Source organism: Ambystoma mexicanum, chromosome 12 (assembly GCF_040938575.1).
Source record: "Ambystoma mexicanum isolate Mex_15411 chromosome 12, UKY_AmexF1_1, whole genome shotgun sequence".
NCBI classification, from domain to species: Eukaryota; Metazoa; Chordata; class Amphibia; order Caudata; family Ambystomatidae; genus Ambystoma; species Ambystoma mexicanum.
Window position 1 is genome coordinate 1156187911 of NC_090936.1, and position 17679 is coordinate 1156205589.

Sequence of the window (17679 nt, forward strand, 5' to 3'; positions counted from 1 at the left end):
ATCCATCTGGTGTTTCCTTCCCACCTCCTTCCTCTCCTCAATGCCTTAAACAATATCCTCCTGGTGTTTCCTTCCCACCCCCTCTCTCTCCTCAATGTCTTAAACAACATCTTCCATGTGTTTCCTTCCCACCTCCTTCCTCTCCTACATGCCTTCTCACACCCTGTCCTGGTATTTACTTCCCACATCCTCTCTCTCCGAAATGCCTTAACCAACATCCTCCTGGTGTTTCCTTCCCACCTCCTCTCTCTCCCCAAAGCCTTAAACAAAATCCTCCTGGTGTTTCCTTTACACCTTCTCCCTCCCCTCAGTGCCTTCTCACACTCTCTCCTGGTATTTCCTTCCCACCTCCTCTCTCTCCTAAATGCTTTCAACAACATCCTCCTGGTGTTTCATTCCCACCTCCTTCCTCTCCTCAATGCCTTCTCACACCCTGTCCTGGTATTTACTTCCCACCTCCTCTCTCTCCTAAATGCCTTAACCAACATCCTCCTGGTGTTTCCTTCCCACCTCCTTCCTCTCCTTAATGCTTTCTCACACCCTCTCCTGGTATTTCCTTCCTACCTCCTCTCTCTCCTAAATGCCTTCACCAGCATCCTGCTGGTGTTTCCTTTACACCTCCTCCCTCCCCTCAATGCCTTCTCACACTCTCTCCTGGTATTTCCTTCCCACCTCCTCTCTCTCCTAAATGCTTTCAACAACATCCTCCTGGTGTTTCATTCCCACCTCCTTCCTCTCCTCAATGCCTTCTCACACCCTCTCCTGGTATTTCCTTCCCACCTCCTCTCTCTCCTAAATGCCTTCACCAACATCCATCTGGTGTTTCCTTCCCACCTCCTTCCTCTCCTCAATGCCTTAAACAATATCCTCCTGGTGTTTCCTTCCCACCCCCTCTCTCTCCTCAATGTCTTAAACAACATCCTCCTGGTGTTTCCTTCCCACCTCCTCCCTCCCCTCAATACCTTCTCACACCCTCTCTTGATGATTCCTTCCCACCTCTCTCTCCTGAATGCCTTAAACAACATCCTCCTGGTGTTTCCTTCCCACCTCCTTCCTCTCCTCAATGCCTTAAACAACATCCTCCTGTTGTTTCCTTCCCACCCCCTCTCTCTCCCCAATGTCTTAAACAACATCTTCCATGTGTTTCCTTCCCACCTCCTTCCTCTCCTACATGCCTTCTCACACCCTGTCCTGGTATTTACTTCCCACATCCTCTCTCTCCGAAATGCCTTAACCAACATCCTCCTGGTGTTTCCTTCCCACCTCCTTCCTCTCCTTAATGCTTTCTCACACCCTCTCCTGGTATTTCCTTCCTACCTCCTCTCTCTCCTAAATGCCTTCACCAGCATCCTGCTGGTGTTTCCTTTACACCTCCTCCCTCCCCTCAATGTCTTCTCACACTCTCTCCTGGTATTTCCTTCCCACCTCCTCTCACTCCTAAATGCTTTCAACAACATCCTCCTGGTGTTTCCTTCCCACCTCCTTCCTCTCCTCAATGCCTTCTCACACCCTCTCCTGGTATTGCCTTCCCACCTCCTCTCTCCCCTAAATGCCTTCACGAACATCCTCCTGGTGTTTCCTTCCCATCTCCTTCCTCTCATCAATGCGTTCTCACACCCTCTCCTGGTATTTCCTTCATACCTCCTCTCTCTCCTAAATGCCTTAAACAACATCCTCCTGATGTTTCCTTCCCGCCTCCTTCCTCTCCTCAATGTCTTAAACAACATCCTCCTGGTGTTTCCTTCCCACCTCCTTCCTCTCCTCAATGCCTTCACACACCCTCTACTGGTATTTCCTTCCCACCTCCTATCTCTTCTAAATGCCTTCACCAACATCCTCCTGGAGTTTCCTTCCAACCTCCTTCCTCTCCTCAATGCCTTCTCACACCCTCTCCTGGTATTTCCTTCCCACCTCCTCTCTCTCCTAAATGCCTTCACCAACATCCTCCTGGTGTTTCCTTTACACCCTTCCCCCTCAAAGCCTTCTAATACCCTCTCTTGGTGATTCCTTCCAACCTCCTCTCTCTCCTGAATGCCTTAAACAACATCCTCCTGGTGTTTCCTTTACACCTCCTCCCTCCCCTCAATGCCTTCTCACATCCTCTCCTGGTATTTCCCTGCCACCTCCTCTCTCTCCTACATGCCTTCACCAACATCCTCCTGGTGTTTCCATCCCACCTCCTTCCTCCTCCTCTCAATGCCTTCTCACACCCTCTCTTGGTAATTCCTTCCCACCTCCTCTCTCCCCTGAATGCCTTAAACAACATCCTCCTGGTGTTTCCCTCCCACCTCCTTCCTCTCCTCAATGCCTTAAACAACATCCTCCTGGTGTTTCCTTCCCACCTCCTCTCTCTCCCAAATGTCTTAAACAACATCCTCCTGGTGTTTCCTTCCCACCTCCTTCCTCTCCTCAATTCCTTCTCACACCCTCTCCTGGTATTTCCTTCCCACCTCCTCTCTCTCCTAAATGCCTTCACCAACATCCTCATGGTGTTTCCTTCCCACCTCCTTCCTCTCCTCAATGCCTTCTCACACCCTCTCCTGGTATTTCCTTCCCACCTCCTCTCTCTCCTAAATGCCTTCACCAACATCCTCCTGGTGTTTCCTTACCGCCTCCTCTCTCTCCCCAATGCCTTAAACAACATCCTCCTGGTGTTTCCTTCCCACCTCCTCTCTCTCCCCAATGCCGTAAACAACATCCTCCTGGTGTTTCCTTTACACCTTCTCCCTCCCCTCAATGCCTTCTCACACCCACTTCGGGTGATTCCTTCCCACCTCCTCTCTCTCCTCAATGCCTTAAACAACATCCTCCTGGTGTTTCCTTTACACCTCCTCCCTCCCCTCAATGCCTTCTCACACCCTCTCCGGGTGATTCCTTCCCACCTCCTCTCTCTCCTCAGTGCCTTAAACAACATCCACCTGGTGTTTCCTTCCCACCTCCTTCCTCTCCTCATTGTCTTAAACAACATCCTCCTGGTGTTTCCTTCCCACCTCCTTCCTCTTCTCAATGCCTTCTCACACCCTCTCCTGGTATTTCCTTCCCACCTCCTCTCTCTCCTAAACGCCTTCACCAACATCCATCTGGTGTTTCCTTCCCACCTCCTTCCTCTCCTCAATGCCTTAAGCAATATCCTCCTGGTGTTTCCTTTCCACCCCCACTCTCTCCTCAATGTCTTAAACAACATCCTCCTGGTGTTTCCTTCCCACCTCCTTCCTCTCCTCAGTGCCTTAAATAACATCCTCCTGGTGTTTCCTTCCCACCTCCTCTCTCTCCTAAATGTCTTAAACAATATCCTCCTGGTGTTTCCTTCACACCTCCTTCCTCTCCTCAATGCCTTCCAACACCCTCTCCTGGTATTTCCTTCCCACCTACTCTCTCTCCTAAATGCCTTCACCATCATCCACCTGGTGTTTCCTTTACACCTTCTCCCTCCCCTCAATGCCTTCTCACACCCTCTCTTGGTGATTCCTTCCCACCTCCTCATTCTCCTGAATGCCATAAACAACATCCTCCTGGTGTTTCCTTTACACCTTCTCCCTCCCCTTAATGCCTTCTCACACCCTCTCTTGGTGATTCCTTCCCACCTCCTCATTCTCCTGAATGCCATAAACAACATCCTCCTGGTGTTTCCTTCCCACCTCCTTCCTCTCCTTAATGCCTTCACCAACATCCTCCTGGTGTTTCCTTCCCACCTCCTTCCTCTCCTCAATGCCTTCTCACACCCTCTCCTGGTATTTCCTTCCCACCTACTCTCTCTCCTAAATGCCTTCACCATCATCCACCTGGTGTTTCCTTTACACCTTCTCCCTCCCCTCAATGCCTTCTCACACCCTCTCTTGGTGATTCCTTCCCACCTCCTCATTCTCCTGAATGCCATAAACAACATCCTCCTGGTGTTTCCTTCCCACCTCCTTCCTCTCCTTAATGCCTTAAACAACATACTCCTGGTGTTTCCTTCGCACCTCCGCTCTCTCCTCAATGTCTTAAACAACATCCTCCTGGTGTTTCCTTCCCACCTCCTTCCTCTCCTCAATGCCTTCTCACACCCTCTCCTGGTATTTCCTTCCCACCTCCTCTCTCTCCTAAATGCCTTCACCAACATCCTCCTGGTGTTTCCTTCCCACCTCCTTCCTCTCCTCAATGCCTTCTCACACCCTCTCTTGGTATTTCCTTCCTACCTCCTCTCTCTCCTAAATGCCTTCACCAGCATCCTGCTGGTGTTTCCTTTACACCTCCTCCCTCCCCTCAATGCCTTCTCACACCCTCTCCTGGTATTTCCTTCCCACCTCCTCTCTCTCCTAAATGTTTTCAACAACATCCTCCTGGTGTTTCCTTCCCCCTCCTTCCTCTCCCCAATTCCTTCTCACACCCTCTCCTGGTATTTCCTTCCCACCTCCTCTCTCTCCTAAATGCCATCACCAACATCCTCCTGGTGTTTCCTTCCCACCTCCTTCCTCTCCTCAATGCCTTCTCACACCCTCTCCTGGTATTTCCTTCCCACCTCCTCTCTCTCCCAAATGCCTTCACCAACATCCTCCTGGTGTTTCCTTACCACCTCCTCTCTCTCCCCAATGCCTTAAACAACATCCTCCTGGTTTTTCCTTCCCAACTCCTCTCTCTCCCCAATGCCTTAAACAACATCCTCCTGGTGTTTCCTTTACACCTTCTCCCTCCCCTCAATGCCTTCTCACACCCTCTCAGGGTGATTCCTTCCCACCTCCTCTCTCTCCTCAATGCCTTAAACAACATCCTCCTGGTGTTTCCTTTACACCTCCTCACTCCCCTCAATGCCTTCTCACACCCTCTCCGGGTGATTCCTTCCCACCTCCTGTCTCTCCTCATTGTCTTAAACAACATCCTCCTGGTGTTTCCTTCCCACTTCCTTCCTCTTCTCAATTCCTTCTCACACCCTCTCTTGGTATTTCCTTCCCACCTCCTCTCTCTCCTAAATGCCTTCACCAATCGTCATGGTGTTTCCTTCCCACCTCTTTTCTCTCCTCAATGCCATCTCACACCCTCTCCTGGTATTTCCTTCCCACCACCTCTCTCTCCTAAATGCCTTCACCAACATCCATCTGGTGTTTCCTTTACACCTCCTTTCTCTCCTCAATGCCTTAAACAATATCCTCCTGGTGTTTCCTTCCCACCCCCTCTCTCTCCTCAATGTCTTAAACAACATACTCCTGGTGTTTCCTTCCCACCTCCTTCCTCTCCTCAATGCCTTCCCACACCCTCTCCTGGTATTTCCTTCCCACCTACTCTCTCTCCTAAATGCCTTCACCAACATCCACCTGGTGTTTCCTTTACACCTCCTCCCTCCCCTCAATGCCTTCTCACACCCTCCCTTGGTGATTCCTTCCCACTCCCTCTCTCTCCTGAATGCCTTAAACAACATCCTGCTGGTGTTTCCTTCCCATCTCCTTCCTCTCCTCAATGCCTTAAACAACATCCTCCTGGTGTTTCCTTCCCACCTCCTATCTCTGCTCAATGTCTTAAACAACATCCTCCTGATGTTTCCTTCCCACCTCCCTCCTCTCCTCAATGCCTTCCCACTCCCTCTCCTGGTATTTCCTTCCTAGCCACTCTCTCTCCTAAATGCCTTCACCAACATCCTCCTGGTGTTTCCTTTACACCTCCTCCCTCCCCTCAATGCCTTCTCACACCCTCTCCTGGTATTTCCTTCCCACCTCCTCTCTCTCCGAAATGCTTTCAAAAACATCCTCCTGGTGTTTCCTTCCCACCTCATTCTGCTTCTCAATGCCTTCTCGCACCCTCTCCTGGTATTTCCTTCCCACCTCCTCTCTCTCCTAAATGCCTTCACCAACATCCTCCTGGTGTTTCCTTCCCATCTCCTTCCTCTCCTCAATCCCTTCTCACACCCTCTCCTGGTATTTCCTTCCCACCTCCTCTCTCTCCTAAATGCCTTCACCAACATCCTCTCAGTGTTTCCTTCCCATCTCCTTCCTCTCCTCAATGCCTTCCACACCCTCTCCTGGTATTTCCTTCATACCTCCTCTCTCTCCTAAATGCCTTAAAAACAACATCCTCCTGGTGTTTCCTTCCCACCTCCTTCTACTCCTCAATGCCTTAAACAACATCCTCCTGGTGTTTCCTTCCCACCTCCTTCCTCTCATCAATGCCTTCTCACACCCTCTCCTGGTATTTCCTTCCCACCTCCTCTCTCTCCTAAATGCCTTCACCAACACCCTCCTGGTGTTTCCTTCCAACCTCCTTCCTCTCCTCAATGCCTTCTCACATCCTCTACTGGTATTTCCTTCCCACCTCCTCTCTCTCCTAAATGCCTTCACCAACATCCTCCTGGTGTTTCCTTTACACCCTCTCCCTCCCCTCAATGCCTTCTCAGACCCTTTCTTATTGATTCTTTCCCACATCCTCTCCCTCCTGAATGCCTTAAACAACATCCTCCTGGTGTTTCCTTCCCACCTCCTTCCTCTTCTCAATGCCTTCTCACCCCCTCTCCTGGTATTTCCTTCCCACCTCCTCTCTCTCCTAAATGCCTACACCAACATCCTCCTGGTGTTTCCTTCCCACCTCCTTCCTCTCCTCAATGCCTTCTCACATCCTCTACTGGTATTTCCTTCCCACCTCCTCTCTCTCCTAAATGCCTTCACCAACATCCTCCTGGTGTTTCCTTTACACCCTCTCCCTCCCCTCAATGCCTTCTCAGACCCTTTCTTGGTGATTCCTTCCCACATCCTCTCTCTCCTGAATGCCTTAAACAACATCCTCCTGGTGTTTCCTTCCTACCTCCTCACTCTCCTCAATGTCTTAAACAACATCCTCCTGGTGTTTCCTTCCCACCTCCTTCCTCTCCTCAATGCCTTCACACACCCTCTCCTGGTATTTCCTTCACACCTCCTCTCTCTCCTAAATGCCTTCACCAACATCCTCCTGGTGTTTCCTTCCCACCTCCTTCCTCTGCTCAATGCCTTCTCACACCTTTGCTTGGTGATTCCTTCCCACCTCCTCTCTCTCCTGAATGCCTTAAACAACATCCTCCTGGTGTTTCCTTCCCACCTCCTTCCTCTCCTCAATGTCTTAAACAACATCCTCCTGGAGTTTCCTTCCCACCTCCTCTCTCTCCTAAATGCCTTCACCAACATCCTCCTGGTGTTTCCTTCCCACCTCCTTCCTCTCCTCAATGCCCTCTCACACCCTCTCCTGGTATTTCCTTCCCACCTCCTCACTCTCCTAAATGCCTTCACCAACATCCTCCTGGTGTTTCCTTCCCACCTCCTTCCTCTCCTCAATGTCTTAAACAACATCCTCCTGGTGTTTCCTTCCCACCTCCTTCCTCTCCTCAATGCCTTCTCACACCCTCTCCGGGTGATTCCTTCCCACCTCCTCTCTCTCCTCAATGCCTTAAACAACATCCTCCTGGTGTTTCCTTCCCACCGCCTTCCTCTCTTGAATGCCTTCTCACACCCTCTCCTGCTATTTCCTTCCCACCTCCTCTCTCTCCTAAATGCCTTAACCAACATCCTCCTGGTGTTTCCTTCCCACCTCCTCTCTCTCCCCAATGCCTTAAACAACATCCTCCTGGTGTTTCCGTTACACCTCCTCCCTCCCCTCAATGCCTTTCACACCTTCTCCGGGTGATTCCTTCCCACCTCCTCTCTCTCCTCAATGCCTTAAACAACATCCTCCTGGTGTTTCCTTCCCACCTCCTTCCTCTCCTCAATGCCTTAAACAACATCCTCCTGGTATTTCCTTCCCACCTCCTCTCTCTCCTCAATGTCTTAAACAACATCCTCCTGGTGTTTCCTTCCCACCTCCTTCCTCTCCTGAATGCCTTCTCACACCCTCTCCTGGTATTTCCTTCCCACCTCCTCTCTCTCCTAAATGCTTTCAACAACATCCTCCTGGTGTTTCCTTCCCATCTCCTTCCTCTCCTCAATGCCTTCTCACACCCTCTCCTGGTATTTCCTTCATACCTCCTCTCTCTCCTAAATGCCTTAAACAACATCCTCATGGTGTTTCCTTCCCACCTCCTTCTTCTCCTCAATGCCTTAAACAACATCCTCCTGGTGTTTCCTTCCCACCTCCTTCATCTCATCAATGCCTTCTCACACCCTCTCCTGGTATTTCCTTCCCACCTCCCCTCTCTCCTAAATGCCTTCACCAACACCCTCCTGGTGTTTCCTTCCAACCTCCTTCCTCTCCTCAATGCCTTCTCACATCCTCTACTGGTATTTCCTTCCCACCTCCTCTCTCTCCTAAATGCCTTCACCAACATCCTCCTGGTGTTTCCTTACACCCTCTCCCTCCCCTCAATGCCTCCTCAGACCCTTTCTTATTGATTCCTTCCCACATCCTCTCTCTCCTGAATGCCTTAAACAACATCCTCCTGGTGTTTCCTTCCCACCTCCTTCCTCTTCTCAATGCCTTCTCACCCCCTCTCCTGGTATTTCCTTCCCACCTCCTCTCTCTCCTAAATGCCTTCACCAACATCCTCCTGGTGTTTCCTTCCCACCTCCTTCCTCTCCTCAATGCCTTAAACAATATCCTCCTGGTGTTTCCTTCCCACCCCCTCTCTCTCCTCAATGTCTTAAACAACATCCTCCTGGTGTTTCCTTCCCACCTCCTCCCTCCCCTCAATACCTTCTCACACCCTCTCTTGGTGATTCCTTCCCACCTCCTCTCTCTCCTGAATGCCTTAAACAACATCCTCCTGGTGTTTCCTTCCCACCGCCTTCCTCTCCTCAATGCCTTAAACAACATCCTCCTGTTGTTTCCTTCCCACCTCCTCTCTCTCCCCAATGTCTTAAACAACATCCTCCATGTGTTTCCTTCCCACCTCCTTCCTCTCCTACATGCCTTCTCACACCCTGTCCTGGTATTTACTTCCCACCTCCTCTCTCTCCTAAATGCCTTAACCAACATCCTCCTGGTGTTTCCTTCCCACCTCCTTCCTCTCCTTAATGCTTTCTCACACCCTCTCCTGGTATTTCCTTCCTACCTCCTCTCTCTCCTAAATGCCTTCACCAGCATCCTGCTGGTGTTTCCTTTACACCTCCTCCCTCCCCTCAATGCCTTCTCACACTCTCTCCTGGTATTTCCTTCCCACCTCCTCTCTCTCCTAAATGCTTTCAACAACATCCTCCTGGTGTTTCATTCCCACCTCCTTCCTCTCCTCAATGCCTTCTCACACCCTCTCCTGGTATTTCCTTCCCACCTCCTCTCTCTCCTAAATGCCTTCACCAACATCCATCTGGTGTTTCCTTCCCACCTCCTTCCTCTCCTCAATGCCTTAAACAATATCCTCCTGGTGTTTCCTTCCCACCCCCTCTCTCTCCTCAATGTCTTAAACAACATCTTCCATGTGTTTCCTTCCCACCTCCTTCCTCTCCTACATGCCTTCTCACACCCTGTCCTGGTATTTACTTCCCACATCCTCTCTCTCCGAAATGCCTTAACCAACATCCTCCTGGTGTTTCCTTCCCACCTCCTCTCTCTCCCCAAAGCCTTAAACAAAATCCTCCTGGTGTTTCCTTTACACCTTCTCCCTCCCCTCAGTGCCTTCTCACACTCTCTCCTGGTATTTCCTTCCCACCTCCTCTCTCTCCTAAATGCTTTCAACAACATCCTCCTGGTGTTTCATTCCCACCTCCTTCCTCTCCTCAATGCCTTCTCACACCCTGTCCTGGTATTTACTTCCCACCTCCTCTCTCTCCTAAATGCCTTAACCAACATCCTCCTGGTGTTTCCTTCCCACCTCCTTCCTCTCCTTAATGCTTTCTCACACCCTCTCCTGGTATTTCCTTCCTACCTCCTCTCTCTCCTAAATGCCTTCACCAGCATCCTGCTGGTGTTTCCTTTACACCTCCTCCCTCCCCTCAATGCCTTCTCACACTCTCTCCTGGTATTTCCTTCCCACCTCCTCTCTCTCCTAAATGCTTTCAACAACATCCTCCTGGTGTTTCATTCCCACCTCCTTCCTCTCCTCAATGCCTTCTCACACCCTCTCCTGGTATTTCCTTCCCACCTCCTCTCTCTCCTAAATGCCTTCACCAACATCCATCTGGTGTTTCCTTCCCACCTCCTTCCTCTCCTCAATGCCTTAAACAATATCCTCCTGGTGTTTCCTTCCCACCCCCTCTCTCTCCTCAATGTCTTAAACAACATCCTCCTGGTGTTTCCTTCCCACCTCCTCCCTCCCCTCAATACCTTCTCACACCCTCTCTTGATGATTCCTTCCCACCTCTCTCTCCTGAATGCCTTAAACAACATCCCCCTGGTGTTTCCTTCCCACCTCCTTCCTCTCCTCAATGCCTTAAACAACATCCTCCTGTTGTTTCCTTCCCACCCCCTCTCTCTCCCCAATGTCTTAAACAACATCTTCCATGTGTTTCCTTCCCACCTCCTTCCTCTCCTACATGCCTTCTCACACCCTGTCCTGGTATTTACTTCCCACATCCTCTCTCTCCGAAATGCCTTAACCAACATCCTCCTGGTGTTTCCTTCCCACCTCCTTCCTCTCCTTAATGCTTTCTCACACCCTCTCCTGGTATTTCCTTCCTACCTCCTCTCTCTCCTAAATGCCTTCACCAGCATCCTGCTGGTGTTTCCTTTACACCTCCTCCCTCCCATCAATGTCTTCTCACACTCTCTCCTGGTATTTCCTTCCCACCTCCTCTCACTCCTAAATGCTTTCAACAACATCCTCCTGGTGTTTCCTTCCCACCTCCTTCCTCTCCTCAATGCCTTCTCACACCCCCTCCTGGTATTTCCTTCCCACCTCCTCTCTCCCCTAAATGCCTTCACGAACATCCTCCTGGTGTTTCCTTCCCATCTCCTTCCTCTCATCAATGCGTTCTCACACCCTCTCCTGGTATTTCCTTCATACCTCCTCTCTCTCCTAAATGCCTTAAACAACATCCTCCTGGTGTTTCCTTCCCGCCTCCTTCCTCTCCTCAATGTCTTAAACAACATCCTCCTGGTGTTTCCTTCCCACCTCCTTCCTCTCCTCAATGCCTTCTCACACCCTCTCCTGGTATTTCCTTCCCACCTCCTCTCTCTTCTAAATGCCTTCACCAACATCCTCCTGGAGTTTCCTTCCAACCTCCTTCCTCTCCTCAATGCCTTCTTACACCCTCTCCTGGTATTTCCTTCCCACCTCCTCTCTCTCCTAAATGCCTTCACCAACATCCTCCTGATGTTTCCTTTACACCCTTCCCCCCTCAAAGCCTTCTAATACCCTCTCTTGGTGATTCCTTCCAACCTCCTCTCTCTCCTGAATGCCTTAAACAACATCCTCCTGGTGTTTCCTTTACACCTCCTCCCTCCCCTCAATGCCTTCTCACATCCTCTCCTGGTATTTCCCTGCCACCTCCTCTCTCTCCTACATGCCTTCACCAACATCCTCCTGGTGTTTCCATCCCACCTCCTTCCTCCTCCTCTCAATGCCTTCTCACACCCTCTCTTGGTAATTCCTTCCCACCTCCTCTCTCTCCTGAATGCCTTAAACAACATCCTCCTGGTGTTTCCCTCCCACCTCCTTCCTCTCCTCAATGCCTTAAACAACATCCTCCTGGTGTTTCCTTCCCACCTCCTCTCTCTCCCAAATGTCTTAAACAACATCCTCCTGGTGTTTCCTTCCCACCTCCTTCCTCTCCTCAATTCCTTCTCACACCCTCTCCTGGTATTTCCTTCCCACCTCCTCTCTCTCCTAAATGCCTTCACCAACATCCTCATGGTGTTTCCTTCCCACCTCCTTCCTCTCCTCAATGCCTTCTCACACCCTCTCCTGGTATTTCCTTCCCACCTCCTCTCTCTCCTAAATGCCTTCACCAACATCCTCCTGGTGTTTCCTTACCGCCTCCTCTCTCTCCCCAATGCCTTAAACAACATCCTCCTGGTGTTTCCTAACCACCTCCTCTCTCTCCCCAATGCCTTAAACAACATCCTCCTGGTGTTTCCTTTACACCTTCTCCCTCCCCTCAATGCCTTCTCACACCCACTTCGGGTGATTCCTTCCCACCTCCTCTCTCTCCTCAATGCCTTAAACAACATCCTCCTGGTGTTTCCTTTACACCTCCTCCCTCCCCTCAATGCCTTCTCACACCCTCTCCGGGTGAATCCTTCCCACCTCCTCTCTCTCCTCAGTGCCTTAAACAACATCCACCTGGTGTTTCCTTCCCACCTCCTTCCTCTCCTCATTGTCTTAAACAACATCCTCCTGGTGTTTCCTTCCCACCTCCTTCCTCTTCTCAATGCCTTCTCACACCCTCTCCTGGGATTTCCTTCCCACCTCCTCTCTCTCCTAAACGCCTTCACCAACATCCATCTGGTGTTTCCTTCCCACCTCCTTCCTCTCCTCAATGCCTTAAGCAATATCCTCCTGGTGTTTCCTTTCCACCCCCACTCTCTCCTCAATGTCTTAAACAACATCCTCCTGGTGTTTCCTTCCCACCTCCTTCCTCTCCTCAATGCCTTAAATAACATCCTCCTGGAGTTTCCTTCCCACCTCCTCTCTCTCCTAAATGTCTTAAACAATATCCTCCTGGTGTTTCCTTCACACCTCCTTCCTCTCCTCAATGCCTTCCAACACCCTCTCCTGGTATTTCCTTCCCACCTCCTCTCTCTCCTAAGTGCCTTCACCAACATCCTCCTGGTGTTTCCTTCCCACCTCCTTCCTCTCCTCAATGCCTTCTCACACCCTCTCCTGGTATTTCCTTCCCACCTACTCTCTCTCCTAAATGCCTTCACCATCATCCACCTGGTGTTTCCTTTACACCTTCTCCCTCCCCTCAATGCCTTCTCACACCCTCTCTTGGTGATTCCTTCCCACCTCCTCTTTCTCCTGAATGCCATAAACAACATCCTCCTGGTGTTTCCTTCCCACCTCCTTCATCTCCTTAATGCCTTAAACAACATACTCCTGGTGTTTCCTTCCCACCTCCGCTCTCTCCTCAATGTCTTAAACAACATCCTCCTGGTGTTTCCTTCCCACCTCCTTCCTCTCCTCAATGCCTTCTCACACCCTCTCCTGGTATTTCCTTCCCACCTCCTCTCTCTCCTAAATGCCTTCACCAACATCCTCCTGGTGTTTCCTTCCCACCTCCTTCCTCTCCTCAATGCCTTCTCACACCCTCTCTTGGTATTTCCTTCCTACATCCTCTCTCTCCTAAATGCCTTCACCAGCATCCTGCTGGTGTTTCCTTTACACCTCCTCCCTCCCCTCAATGCCTTCTCACACCCTCTCCTGGTATGTCCTTCCCACCTCCTCTCTCTCCTAAATGTTTTCAACAACATCCTCCTGGTGTTTCCTTCCCACCTCCTTCCTCTCCCCAATTCCTTCTCACACCCTCTCCTGGTATTTCCTTCCCACCTCCTCTCTCTCCTAAATGCCATCACCAACATCCTCCTGGTGTTTCCTTCCCACCTCCTTCCTCTCCTCAATGCCTTCTCACACCCTCTCCTGGTATTTCCTTCCCACCTCCTCTCTCTCCCAAATGCCTTCACCAACATCCTCCTGGTGTTTCCTTACCACCTCCTCTCTCTCCCCAATGCCTTAAACAACATCCTCCTGGTTTTTCCTTCCCAACTCCTCTCTCTCCCCAATGCCTTAAACAACATCCTCCTGGTGTTTCCTTTACACCTTCTCCCTCCCCTCAATGCCTTCTCACACCCTCTCAGGGTGATTCCTTCCCACCTCCTCTCTCTCCTCAATGCCTTAAACAACATCCTCCTGGTGTTTCCTTTACACCTCCTCACTCCCCTCAATGCCTTCTCACACCCTCTCCGGGTGATTCCTTCCCACCTCCTGTCTCTCCTCATTGTCTTAAACAACATCCTCCTGGTGTTTCCTTCCCACTTCCTTCCTCTTCTCAATTCCTTCTCACACCCTCTCTTGGTATTTCCTTCCCACCTCCTCTCTCTCCTAAATGCCTTCACCAATCGTCCTGGTGTTTCCTTCCCACCTCTTTTCTCTCCTCAATGCCATCTCACACCCTCTCCTGGTATTTCCTTCCCACCACCTCTCTCTCCTAAATGCCTTCACCAACATCCATCTGGTGTTTCCTTTACACCTCCTTCCTCTCCTCAATGCCTTAAACAATATCCTCCTGGTGTTTCCTTCCCACCCCCTCTCTCTCCTCAATGTCTTAAACAACATACTCCTGGTGTTTCCTTCCCGCCTCCTTCCTCTCCTCAATGCCTTCCCACACCCTCTCCTGGTATTTCCTTCCCACCTACTCTCTCTCCTAAATGCCTTCACCAACATCCACCTGGTGTTTCCTTTACACCTCCTCCCTCCCCTCAATGCCTTCTCACACCCTCTCTTGGTGATTCCTTCCCACCTCTTCTCTCTCCTGAATGCCTGAAACAACATCCTCCTGGTGTTTCCTTCCCACCTCCTTCCTCTCCTTAATGCCTTAAACAACATACTCCTGGTGTTTCCTTCCCACCTCCGCTCTCTCCTCAATGTCTTAAACAACATCCTCCTGGTGTTTCCTTCCCACCTCCTTCCTCTCCTCAATGCCTTCTCACACCCTCTCCTGGTATTTCCTTCCCACCTCCTCTCTCTCCTAAATGCCTTCACCAACATCCTCCTGGTGTTTCCTTCCCACCTCCTTCCTCTCCTCAATGCCTTCTCACACCCTCTCCTGGTATTTCCTTCCCACCTCCTCTCTTTCCTAAATGCCTTAATCAACATCCTCCCGGTGTTTCCTTCCCATCTCCTTCCTCTCCTCAATGCCTTCTCACACCCTCTACTGGTATTTCCTTCATACCTCCTCTCTCTCCTAAATGCCTTAAACAACATCCTCCTGGTGTTTCCTTCCCACCTCCTTCTTCTCTTCAATGTCTTAAACAACATCCTCCTGGTGTTCCCTTCCCACCTCCTCCCTCCCCTCAAGGCCTTCTCACACCCTCTCCTGGTATTTCCTTGCCACCTCCCCTCTCCCCTAAATGCCTTCACCAACATCCTCCTGGTCTTTCCTTCCCACCTTCTTCCTCTCCTCAATGCCTTCTCACACCCTCTCCTGGTATTTCCTTCCCACCTCCTTTCTCTCCTAAATGCCTTCACCAACATCCTCCTGGTGTTTCCTTCCCACCTCCTTCCTCTCCTCAATGCCTTCACCCACATCCTCCTGGTGTTTCCTTCCCACCTCCTTCCTCTCCTCAATGCCTTCTCACACCCTCTCTTGGTGATTCCTTCCCACCTCCTCTCTCTCCTGAATGCCTTAAACAACATCCTCCTGGTGTTCCCTTCCCACCTCCTTCCTCTCCTCAATGCCTTAAACAACATCCTCCTGGTGTTTCCTTCCCACCTCCTCTCTCTCCTCAATGTCTTAAACAATATCCTCCTGGTGTTTCCTTCCCACCTCCTTCCTCTCCTCAATGCCTTCTCACACCCTCTCCTGGTATTTCCTTCCCACCTCCTCTCTCTCCTAAATGCCTTCACCAACATCCATCTGGTGTTTCCTTCCCACCTCCTTCCTCTCCTCAATGCCTTAAACAATATCCTCCTGGTGTTTCCTTCCCACCCCCTCCTCAATGTCTTAAACAACATCCTCCTGGTGTTTCCTTCCCACCTCCTCCCTCCCCTCAATACCTTCTCACACCCTCTCTTGGTGATTCCTTCCCACCTCCTCTCTCTCCTGAATGCCTTAAACAACATCCTCCTGGTGTTTCCTTCCCACCTCCTTCCTCTCCTCAATGCCTTAAACAACATCCTCCTGTTTTTTCCTTCCCACCTCCTCTCTCTCCCTAATGTCTTAAACAACATCCTCCATGTGTTTCCTTCCCACCTCCTTCCTCTCCTACATGCCTTCTCACACCCTGTCCTGGTATTTACTTCCCACCTCCTCTCTCTCCTAAATGCCTTAACCAACATCCTCCTGGTGTTTCCTTCCCACCTCCTTCCTCTCCTTAATGCTTTCTCAAACCCTCTCCTGGTATTTCCTTCCTACCTCCTCTCTCTCCTAAATGCCTTCACCAGCATCCTGCTGGTGTTTCCTTTACACCTCCTCCCTCCCCTCAATGCCTTCTCACACTCTCTGCTGGTATTTCCTTCCCACCTCCTCTCTCTCCTAAATGCTTTCAACAACATCCTCCTGGTGTTTCCTTCCCACCTCCTTCCTCTCCTCAATGCCTTCTCACACCCTCTCCTGGTATTTCCTTCCCACCTCCTCTCTCCCCTAAATGCCTTCACGAACATCCTCCTGATGTTTCCTTCCCATCTCCTTCCTCTCATCAATGCCTTCTCACACCCTCTCCTGGTATTTCCTTCATACCTCCTCTCTCTCCTAAATGCCTTAAACAACATCCTCCTGGTGTTTCCTTCCTGCCTCCTTCCTCTCCTCAATGTCTTAAACAACATCCTCCTGGTGTTTCCTTCCCACCTCCTTCCTCTCCTCAATGCCTTCTCACACCCTCTCCTGGTATTTCCTTCCCACCTCCTCTCTCTCCTAAATGCCTTCACCAACATCCTCCTGGAGTTTCCTTCCAACCTCCTTCCTCTCCTCAGTGCCTTCTCACACCCTCTCCTGGTATTTCCTTCCCACCTCCTCTCTCTCCTAAATGCCTTCACCAACATCCTCCTGGTGTTTCCTTTAACCCTTCCCCCCTCAAAGCCTTCTCACACCCTCTCTTGGTGATTCCTTCCCACCTCCTCTCTCTCCTGAATGCCTTAAACAACATCCTCCTGGTGTTTCCTTTACACCTCCTCCCTCCCCTCAATGCCTTCTCACATCCTCTCCTGGTATTTCCTTGCCACCTCCTCTCTCTCCTAAATGCCTTCACCAACATCCCCCTAGTGTTTCCTTCCCATCTCCTTCCTCTCCTCAATGTCTTAAACAACATACTCCTGGTGTTTCCTTCCCACCTTCCTCCTCTCCTCAATGCCTTCTCACACCCTCTCCTGGTATTTCCTTCCCATCTCCTCTCTAACCTAAATGCCTTCACCAACACCCTCCGGGTGTTTCCTTCCCATTTCCTTCCTCTCCTCAATGCCTTCTCACACCCTCTCCTGGTATTTCCTTCATACCTCCCCTCTCTCCTAAATGTCTTAAACAACATCCTTCCGGTTTTTCCTTCCCACCTCCTTCCTCTCCTCAATGCCTTCTCACACCCTCTCCTGGTATTTCCTTCCCACCTCCTCTCTCTCCAAAATGCCTTCACCAACATCCTACTGTGGTTTCCTTTACACCCTTCCTCCCGTCAATGCCTATTCACACCCTCTCTTGGTGATTCCTTCCCACCTACTCTCTCTCCTGAATGCCTTAAACAACATCCTCCTGGTGTTTCCTTTACACCTCCTCCCTCCCCTAAATGCCTTCTCACACCCTCTCCTGGTATTTCCTTGCCACCTCCTCTCTCCCCTCAAGGCCTTCTCACACCCTCTCCTGGTATTTCCTTGCCACCTCCTCTCTCCCCTAAATGCCTTAAACAACATCCTCCTGGTGTTTTCTTCCCACCTCCTCCCTCCCCTCAAGGCCTTCTCACACCCCCTCCTGGTATTTCCTTGCCACCTCCTCTCTCCCCTAAATGCCTTCGCCAACATCCTCCTGGTCTTTCCTTCCCACCTTCTTCCTCTCCTCAATGCCTTCTCACACCCTCTCCTGGTATTTCTTTCCCACCTCCTTTCTCTCCTAAATGCCTTCACCAACATCCTCCTGGTGTTTCCTTCCCACCTCCTCTCTCTCCCCAAAGCCT